The following is a 10,758-nucleotide window of genomic DNA, read 5'->3' on the forward strand; positions in this document are numbered from 1 at the left end:
TCCCTGACAAAAGCTCTTCAAGACACAAGGGGTTTGTGGTAGAAGAACACTCAAAACACAGTGCTTTTAAAAAAACAAAACAAAACATAAGAAAACAAATCTCTTATCAGCAGCATTAGGTTTCTACAGCCTAAAGTTTCAGAGGGAGAAAATTAGATGATACTAATTTTCTGTAACCACGAAGGTATTTGAACATCTTGACTGATGTTGCTTTAAAGTAATTTCCTATTTCTACTTTAATAGTTTGTCACGGGACAAAAAATTCCCCCAATTGCTGTGGATAACTCACAATAAATAGTCTCTTCATAAATTACTACGAAAAACCAGAAACAAATATTGTTTTGATGACTGTCACAAAAGAAAAATGGAAAGAAGCAAATAAGCTGTGGAGCCTAAGTTTTCCCATTCTTCTGATGGGAAAGCGGGAAGCTGTTAAGTGTGGCAGGCCAACGTCAACATAACCTTCAACACCTATAAAGAAACTTTGGATAGTAATTCCTTACAATACCCTAATGGTCTACGGATTAAGAGATAGAGAGAACAAGGTATCCCAATGAATATGAGTAATTTCAACTTTTAAACAAGGGAACGAACAGAGAATCTCTTTAACTGAAATGAGGCTCTTGAGTGACCTTCACCACCCCAAAAAGGAAGCTTAGAAAATGCCCTGATCAGGGTATTTATTATACCAGAAGCACAAAATAACTTTTAAAAGTGACAAAGGGGATATAACAACTCCAAATTATCTAAGTTAGCTAACTATGAAAAATTTCTATTTTCAAAGTTTCATTTTTGTTTCTCAGTGTTCACAGAGATACCTAACAAATGCATTTGGTTTGAATTCCAGTACTCAGTATTGAGGGATGTGAATGGATTTAAATGACATTCTGTGAAAGCTGATAATCATCTTCCTCCAGAATTTTTAATGTGTCTTTCCCCTCTAAAATCAGAAATAAGACAATCTATTTTTCTTCTACATGTGATATACGCATTTCAAAGATATACTTGCAGTTAATTTGTAAGCATAAGTATTTTTGTTAAACTATAAATAGTAAATATAATTATGCTATAATTTGGGTTGGCTGTTAGTTTGGTAACATAGGCTATGTCTAGACATAAATTCATTATGTCAAAGATTCCCTGGATTTGTACAATTTGATTCATGAAGTATCGTTAAAGAGAAGCATTTTGTTTAAAAAGTCACCTGTTTTAAGATGTCTAGAATCCTGTTCAAGGATTAGATTGCTATTAATTATAGATTTGTAATTACTTGTAAATACATCTGGAGCTCTAAGTAACTATAGATTACCAGAGCATGGCATTCATTATAGACTTTCCCAGAAATACCATGGGTGAAATGTGGTTAACTGAAGTAAAGATTCGTCTAGAAATTCAATACACTGCTTTCTAATATTTTACTTTCTATCCTTGACAAGGGGCAAACTGGGCACGACAAGCTTACGCTACTGTTAAATAACATCAACCATATGGCTGAGTGGTATTTTTAATTCAAGTGTTATATACAAGGAAGATAACTCTACATTTTAAAAATAAGCTTAATTATTGAAAACTATTATCTGTATAGTCATTACATGAATGACTATATAGATCTTCAGGTTATCTGAGAAGACTAAAAAGAAAAAGCCCATTCAATGACTTTCATTAAGAGGAGAAAAATATAGCCAAAGGCTAGAATAGAACAAGTCCTTTAACATATGAGGAATTCGAGTACGGGTCTCACATTTAAGGGGTGGCTCATTTAATGTCAATGGATATAAAGCTTCAGGTCTTTGGAAAAAGACCAGAAGACAAGGTAAGCGTAAAGAAAGGCTAAAGACACAGACTGAACTATGCACATTATTCTACCCTAGGAGAGAATCTCACACATAATTATACAAATACATTGTAAATTCATTTGAAATCTTTATTACCTTTGAAAACAAAAGAACAGAGAGTACTCTCACAATCTTTGAGCTAAATAAAGGAATCATGGGCTTATTCTATTCCTCTAGCACAATCAATTCCAGAAGAAATCTGGAAACTATAAGGAGCTACTAGTACAAGTCTTACAATTAATATAATAATAACGAAGACCTAGGATATGACAAGCACATTTTTAACCCTTTTAATCTTCACAGCTACCCTAGATAAAGCTACCCTTTATCTTCATAGATAAAGAAGTTTAGAAAGGTTAAGTGATACGTTATTTTTCAAGGTTATAGAGAAAATAAGAGGCAGAGTCTTGAAAAGAAATTGGGAGTGTTCTTATGCAATGCTAAAACTCTTTTAATTTTCAGTCTGTCAATCAACTGGGGTAAATGTTTATCCTAAGTATAGAAGGCTAGGTTGATGAGATGGCTATACATTTCAGGATGATGCTTCTGTATCTAATGCAATTTTAAAAAAATTCTAGAATATAAAGGCAGTAGCTTATAGAAAGTTTAGATGCTAATACGTTTAATTCATTTAGAAACAAATTAGTAGGAACAACTTTTTCTGAAGCTTTTCCCCCCAAATTTGTTAGAAAGGGGGGTATATCTGACAATCTTACTTCAATGATCAAAACAGTTAAAGCAACAGATATTAAAAGCAAAAGAAAATCTGAAAATTAGCAACAAGTAAAAGTAAAGACACAGTCTATCTGGAGAAAACAACATATTTTGAAAACATTATTTATGATGTTAAAATGCATTAGTTTGCAGAAACATTTTAATAGAAAGGGCTCTATAAATACGGGGTACTTTGTTATCACAGACAAGGTGAAAGTAAATACAGTCCATATACTGACGGTTAATTTCAGTAAGAACATTTTGAAAAGACTTTTGGTGAGAATAACCAACAATATTAAAAAATGAGCTATCAAAAATTATGAATCTAGACAATGTCAATGAGCATAAAGCTACAGGGCTTTGGAGAAAGTACCAGAAGACAGGATAAGGGTAAAGAAAGTCTAAAGACACAGCTGAACTAGCACATTATTCCACTTCAGGAGTGAATCTTACAAATAATTATACAAATACATTGCAAATTCAAAAGAAAAATGGCTTTAGTTTTGCTCCTGGAACAAGTCTATAGTAGTTCTCAGTATAGCCATCCCTCTGTATCTGTGGATTATACACTCATGTATTTAACCAACTATGAATTGAAAAGATTTTTTTTAAAAACAGCATCTATACTGAGCATGTCCAGACTTTTATTCTTGTCACTATTCCTTAAACAACACAACACCTGTTTACATAGCATTTACACTGTATTAGGTATTATAAGTCATCTAGAATCATTTAAAGTATACAGGAGGATGTGCATAAGTAACTACTACTCCATATTAGATCAGAAACTTGAATATCTGCGGACTCCGGTATCCACTGGAGATCTTAACTCTTCCCATAGATACAGAGGGACAAGTGTATTCTTCTCATTCCAAGGTTATTTTGAGAAAGAAGTAGACAATTTCTCACTTTTAATTTGTCCCTAAAGCCATCATTACTGCCACTGAATAACTGGATTTACAACACTGCAATATACCTTTCAGAAAGAACTCTGCTAACAAGGGATTTACTATTTCTACGTTACTGAAGCAATATTAAAGCGTTTACAATTCTTTTTTGTGGCAGGGGAACCTAATGTAGAAAACCTAATGCAGCCTTGCATTGATGTAATGGTCTTTCAGGTTTTCAAATGAACAATTCTCTAACATTCCCTGAACTGCAAAATCAAAGGAATTTAAGCTCTGTTTTTTCTTATGCTAAAATGTGAAGGATTCTAGATTATCCTACTGGGAAAACATTTCCTAATAAATACTGTCTACATTTTAAAAAGCCTTAAGATAAAATAGTCCAATTCCAATATAAATTATACTTGGCACTACATTACAGAAATATGTAATTACTAGAAAGGAAAAGGAAGATATTTAAAGGCTGATTAAAGTGACATGAAAAGCTAAGGATATTTAGTTTTAAAAGCACAAGAGAGAAAAACATTCAACAAAACAAACAGAAATGAGAAGAGCATGTTGTATATTTTTAAACACCAAAACACTATAAATACAAGCAGAAGAACTAGTACTAGATGCTTAAAGGATATGCTAAAGAAGTTACAGAATAAGCAGAATCTTTCCTACATCAATATAAAGGGGTTCTCTCAACTCATCTAAGACAAACTCTGCTTGTTTTATTCTGCTTTCAAAATAGGAATATCAAAAAAAATTCTAATGGTGGAAAGGTATTTGTTTTAAAAAAAATATTATGTAGGGTAAAAATAATATTAGGCATAATAGACAAATGGAAGAGAGAATTGGCTTTAGCATCAAATCACCAGAAATATTACTTTTCAAAAAATTTTGTTTAATAGGGTGGATTTTTATTGCCCTATTATATATTATTTGTTTTCTAATAACCTGTTTGTCTGTGAAATACCAACAGGAAGACTTTTGATTTTTCATTTTTTAATTACTCTGTGCATGACAAAGGTGCTGTCTTTATTGAGTTCACACCATTGTTCACCAGACAGCATGAATATTCTAGCAGTTACCGTAAAGTTCCAGAACCAAGGCCCCAGGATTCCTGTGAGAAGCTGGCATATTATAATTATGATCTGGGACTCTGTAACATCGAATCTATGCATAAGGAAACAAACATTTCAAGATAACTTTACTCAGAACTTTTGCTAAAGAGCCTACTAAAACAGGTACCAGAAATAGATTTAAAAGGTAGCATTCTCCTTATAAAAATACCTAAAGATTCAATGATACAATTTATACATTATTATACAGTTTTTATACATACACGTATATTTCTTACCCAAATCAAAACAGAAGGGAAAGTTTAAAAATTTAAAACAGCAATATACTACAAAAATGACTTATGGGAAGGCAGCTCGAAACACCAATACTAACAACACAGAGTCAATTCTCAACCACCTAGGAGTAGTGAATACTATGTCAAATAATCACTATGACATAGGTCCCTTTAGCACCAGAACCTATCCAGACCTCTCTGTAGATAGGAATCCTTCCCAGAAACCCAGTGTACATTTTGAAAAAACCACCAATCATCTCATACTCCTTCACTGTTTCAAACCTCATCAAACTCCTATTTGATATCTCAAAAACTTAAAATGTATGTGGAAAGGGGTACATGGAAAAGAATCTAGGCAAGAGTGACTTCTCTTTGGATATAGTTATGGCACAGATCAAATTGGTCATTTCCTTATCCTATTTCCTGATAATCTCTAATCCAGAATCTTTTTCTTTTTCCTTTCCCTTATTCCATGCCAGCATTGTAACTCTACCACACTGGATTAGTTTATTAGTGGTAAAAATATAATAAGTAAAACAACCAGTTCAATCACTAAAGAAGTTTGGGAATATAGATAATAACATAAAAAGAGTAGCAGTATAGAATAGACTTCAAATAAAAATGACATTAATCAAAATTAAGACCCAAGGAATGTTAATGAGACAGAAAGATGTCTATGATTTTACCTGATGATCTGAGAGGCCAAACTGCAATCTAGGTTTTACATGAACACAAATGTTCATGTTTTAGGATATTATCTGTAATAATTAGTAAAATTAAATGAACAGAGCTGAGGTTCAAATGAATGAATCATTGCTGAGAAAAAATATACAGGGAACTAGAAACCAAAAGAAAGATCCCTGGTACTTTATAATTCGTGGTAAGTCTTAAACATTTAAAAAACATTCCAATTCTATATAGGTATTCAATAGAAAGTTTCCCAATTCTGAATCCATAGAAAGTAGATTATACATTAACAAACAACATTTTAAAAAATTACTAGGAGGTCTTCAAATACTTATTCTTTAGAAATTATGTGAATAAGGAGACAGACTAGGTTTGTCGGACTACCATGGAATACACAGCTTAACTTTAAAAAGTTTAACTACAGAAAAGAAAAAATGGGAAACTACTTACTTACATAAAAATAAACACTTGGTGGTAGGGCTTTTAGCTCATGAACTGAGAAATGTAATAAAAGTAAAGTCAATACTCAGCCTACTATGATTAGAAATAAGTACATTAGAAGCAATATCTGTGTAAAATTAATAGACACACAGACTTTAAAATAGATAGAACCTTAAAGACCATCTCATCCAAAGCTTATTTTACAAATCAGGAAATGAGGCTCAGGAAAGTTATGAGCCTTGCCCAAACTGACATACAGACAAGATAATTTGGAGATTAACGCTTGAGCCAAAAATATACTGGCCTGAGCTCAATTTATTGTAATTTCTCTCAAAAAATAATTTAAGAGTACTGCTTTTATAGTGCAGATTTTTAAAGGCCCATGTTTTGAATAAGCACAGTTTTAGTAAAGATTATTAGAGTTTCTAAGTATTTAATTTTTGAAAATGATTCTATACATATATCTGCAAGCCCTTAAAAATTCCTAGGCAGGCCGGGCGTGGTGGCTCACGCCTATAATGTCAGCACTTTGGGAGGCTGAGGTGAGGGAATTGCCTGAGCCCAGGGGTTCAAGACCAGCTTGGGCAACTTGGCGAGACCTCATCTCTACAATAAATCAAGAAAAATGAGTTGGGTGTGATGACGCATGCCTGCAGTTCCACTACTTGGGAGGCTGAGGTGGAAGGATCACCTGAGTCCAGCAGCTTGAGGTTACGGTGGCCATGAGCATGCCACTGCACTTCAGCCTGGGCGAGAGAGTGAGACTCTGAGTAGGGGGGAAAACAACAACAACAACAAACCACCTAGACATAGAGGGCTTAGGCCTTAAGAGAGAAAATGTGAACTCTCATTTAGTACAATCCATAAACATTTAAAATAATATTTTTAAAGTGTTTACAAATGAGCTTCAACTCATATTTATCTTCTTCTACCAGCCCAATCCTTCTGTGAAGTTTTAGCCTCTATAATCCCAATTTCCTCCCCAGTCTTTCATATCCAGGCTAGAAGTGCTCAAGGGTTGGGCTGGGTCTGGAAAGGTCCAACCAACAGTACTCATCCCTGTCAGATCTCTACTTGTTCAGTCTAGGAGCACTGTGGAGACAGCAATCTGCCAGGATGTGATAGGGACAAATACTCTCTGTGCAAGGCAACTGTTAGATGTGATCAAACTGTTGAAAGACATAGTTCATCATTTCCGGGAAGATGTAATATTTGCTTTCTCATAATGCTAGACATTGAATGGGAATTATTTAGTTACAGATGAATTAAAATCTCATGCCTATTTTTGTTCAAGATATTATGAGCAAGTAACAGCAAGCTTAATATTTTAAAATGTAATATTAAAGAGGCTAAGGAGAACAAACATTTCTTATCTGATAAATATTTTATTTTATAAAGTCATTAAAAGTATGAAAACCTGAATTTATTATATACAAAAAAGAAATTCTAATGATTCTTTTCACTCAGCATGCAAACATGAAAATAAAACAATTCAAATAAAAATGTTCAAAAATAAGATTCCTAATGTACTTAAGGCTGCTTTCACTTTTCTCTAAGAAAAAGAAAAAGCAAGTGATTTTTAAAACTTTCTTTATTCAAACTACACTTGAGAGCTGACCATGTTCTTTCCCTTTAAGCAAATAAATTTCTGATTTTCTCCTCCATGCACACAAGATTTACTTCAGTATTTAATCTATTCTATGTCTGTCTATTCTACATGCTCTTGAAATCTAAAACAGTATTTTAAAGACTTCTTTAGGGATATCTATGTGTTCTGTTTTTGGGTTTTTTTTGAGTCAGAGTCTCACTCAGTCAGTCAGGCTAAAGTGCAGTGGCATGATTATTGCTGTGCTAAGGCAATCCTTCCAACTCAGCCTTCTGAATTGCTGGAACTATAGGTTCCTGCCACCACATTTGGCTTTTTATTTATTTATTTATTGTAGAGATGAGGTCTGGCCAAGTTGCCCAGGATGGTCTCAAACCCTTGGGCTCTCGCCTCTGCCTCCCAAAGTGCTGGGAATAGAGGCATGAGCCACCATGCCCAGCTAGAGACATCTATATGCCTCCATGCATTGATATTTTGATAAATATCTCCTTAAATATATTCATAACACATTTCTATGTATGTTATAGCCTGCTTTTAATTATAAATTTGGTATTGCTTTAATGCAAATATAGGATTTCTAAAAACTTGAAACAATTTCCCAAATCAAAACCAATCCCTTATAATACTAATATTTAATTTAAACTCAGATGTTAAATTCAAATTGGCCTCAATATATCTGTATCTGTATCTATAAATATATATTTTACAGCATTATAAGGAAGGATTCTGGTCTCAGTAGCAGAATTTCCTCCTATGTAGTACTTCTTACCCTAGAAACTTTTTTGGTCTTCAAATATCTTGCTCTATAAATCATTCTCTCTCTTTTTTATTCAGTACTATCGATTTCTCCTCTAGTGGATTTCTTCCGTATGCCTGAAATTTTATCTTAAAAAATAGAAAACCCTCGTTCCTTTGAGCCCACATTCTCTTCTCTAACCAACCGATGCTTCTCTCCTTTCCAATATAGCCACATATTTTATAAATAACCTTGTATAGTGTGTAATAAGTAGTGGTCTACTTACTGTCTCCATTCATTTTTCATCCTCTACAGTCTGGCTTCTACCCCACCATTAGACAGAAACTACTATGAATAGCTCAGACTGCCAAATTCAAAGTACACTTTTCTCTCCTTATTTTGAATCTTGGCAGCATTTGGCATTGTTTTTTTCCTGAAATTCATCTCCCTTCTGGCTTTTCATTCAAATATGCCTCCTCCTACTCTGGCTGTTCAATAATTTTAATGGGCTTCTTTCTAAGCTTGCTCTCCAAGCTTTCTGCTACTCTCAATCTATTTGGATGTCTAAAATCCCTCACATACTCCTCCTTCCTGTAGAGCCTTGCTCTGCCTTCCATCCAACCACCCAAGGAAGAGAACCAGGGATCTTTCTAGTCTTTTCCTTCTCATTCATTCCCTACATCTAAAGACACTACGTCTGATAGCTTCTACCTCTAACGTCTCTCTCCAACTGATCCCTTTCTCTGCAACAGTACTGCCGCTGTGTCAGTCCAGGCTTAATCATTCATGTTAATTAGGCTAAGGCTTCCTCTAATGGGTGTCTCCCTCTTCTGTCACTTCCTACTCCAACTTACCCTCTGCCACATCACCAGACTGATCTAATCTAAAAGGTACTACTGTCATCTCCCTTCTTTAGGTCCTGCAAAAGCGTACTGCAGATTCAGGACAAGGTTCACATTTCTTGGCAGGGCATGGAAGGACCTTGATTTTCTAGATCTTCTCCAGCCTTATCTCCTGCTATTCTCCTACAGACATCTTATGATCCAGCCATATGGACCTGTTTACTGTTCTCCAAATACATACTTAATCACAGGAAAACGCCAGGAGGAAAATCTGAAGACTGAAAGGTATAAATCTGTGATATCAAATTACATCTAAAAACATTGTCTGTTTATTCTTCTCTATTTCCATGGATAATTCTCTTCTTCCTTCGGTTTCCATACCAGATGGTTAGTGCTGCATTATTTTAAAAGTAAAGAGACTATAATAGGGTTGACTGGTAAATAAGCTTTCAAAATGAGGCTTTGAAAGGGAACTATGAGATAATAACCAAAGAAACATAAACTATATGAGATTCAGATATTACAAATTCTGTCATTTTTGAAAAATAGTAATAACACTAAAAATTAAGACTGAATTAAGGCAAACTAAGTGATCTTAGAAGTCTATTTCATTTTGTGGTTTTAGCTAATGCAAAGAAAGACTATACAGTTATTATTGCAATAAAAACAATATTTAAAACATCTGTACACATTTACAATTTTTTAAATATCAGAATTCTTCAATATTTTCTGAGTACTAACCATTTTATAACTGTTGATGACTGCACAGGTATACAGTTTTCATATGGCTATCATGTCTGCTATTGTCTTTAATAACAAAGATACCACCTTAATATGGGCCTTAAACATATTTTCTAAACCATTTAATTTTGAAATTATTCTGACACCTATCTTTTAAATAGTTAATATCCAAAATATTGTAATTATTCAGTTACCTCCATAAGAACATCTTAAATTCTATTTAAATGAATTTAGAAAAAAATCATTTGAATTGAATTTGTAGTCAACAGCTGAATTTCTAAGTATTCTGGCATTTTCAAGGTCTAGAAAACTAAGTTTATCAGGGATCTTAAAAAAAAAAAAAATCCATTAATAACTCCATTAATAACTAAGTGAACATGTTCTGTCATTTGCCATCAGAGGTATTTATTTTAACATTTTATAAAGTATACAGTCTTTTTTTTTTGGTGTCGGAGTCTCACTCTACCTCCCAGACTGGAGTGCAGTGGCACATTCACGGCCACCACAGTCTCGACCTGCTGGGCTCAGGCAATCCTTCTGCCTCAGCCTTCCAAGTAGCTGGAACTACAGGCACCACCACAGCCAGCTAATTTCCTGATTTATTGTAGAGATGAGGTCTCGCTAAGTTGCCCAGGCTGGTCTCGAGTTCATGGGCTCAGGCAATCCTCTCTCCTCTGCCTACCAAAGTGCTGGGATTACAGGCATGAGCCACTGCACCTGGCCAAGTATAGTCTTTTCTCAGGGTTTTTCCCTTTAAATTCTATGCCATGAAAAAGGAAAGAATAATGAAGTGGTATAAATAACATCTGCAATACTTAATTTTTTTTTTTTTTTTTTGAGTTGGAGTCTCACTCGGTCGCCCAGACTGGAGTGCAGTGGCCGCTCCTGGCCACCGCAGCCTCGACCTGC

The 10,758-nt window shown here is 34.3% G+C and overlaps 1 protein-coding gene across 3 annotated transcripts in view; it reads right to left on the minus strand.

The window, feature by feature from the left end:
- The window catches only part of CEPT1 (choline/ethanolamine phosphotransferase 1), a 55,533-nt gene that overhangs the window by 12,787 nt on the left and 31,988 nt on the right, over positions 1-10,758 (minus strand). The window contains exon 5 of one of the 3 annotated variants that reach the window (XR_002482588.1): positions 4,531-4,615. The exons of the other annotated variants lie outside the window; for them this stretch is intronic. The gene's annotated coding sequence lies outside the window, so the exon portion shown is untranslated. The remainder of the gene's footprint in view (positions 1-4,530; positions 4,616-10,758) is intronic. 3 annotated transcript variants of the gene reach the window in all.

Source organism: Carlito syrichta, unplaced genomic scaffold (genome assembly GCF_000164805.1).
Source record: "Carlito syrichta isolate Samal-C Ts95f unplaced genomic scaffold, Tarsius_syrichta-2.0.1 Scaffold311678, whole genome shotgun sequence".
NCBI classification, from domain to species: Eukaryota; Metazoa; Chordata; class Mammalia; order Primates; family Tarsiidae; genus Carlito; species Carlito syrichta.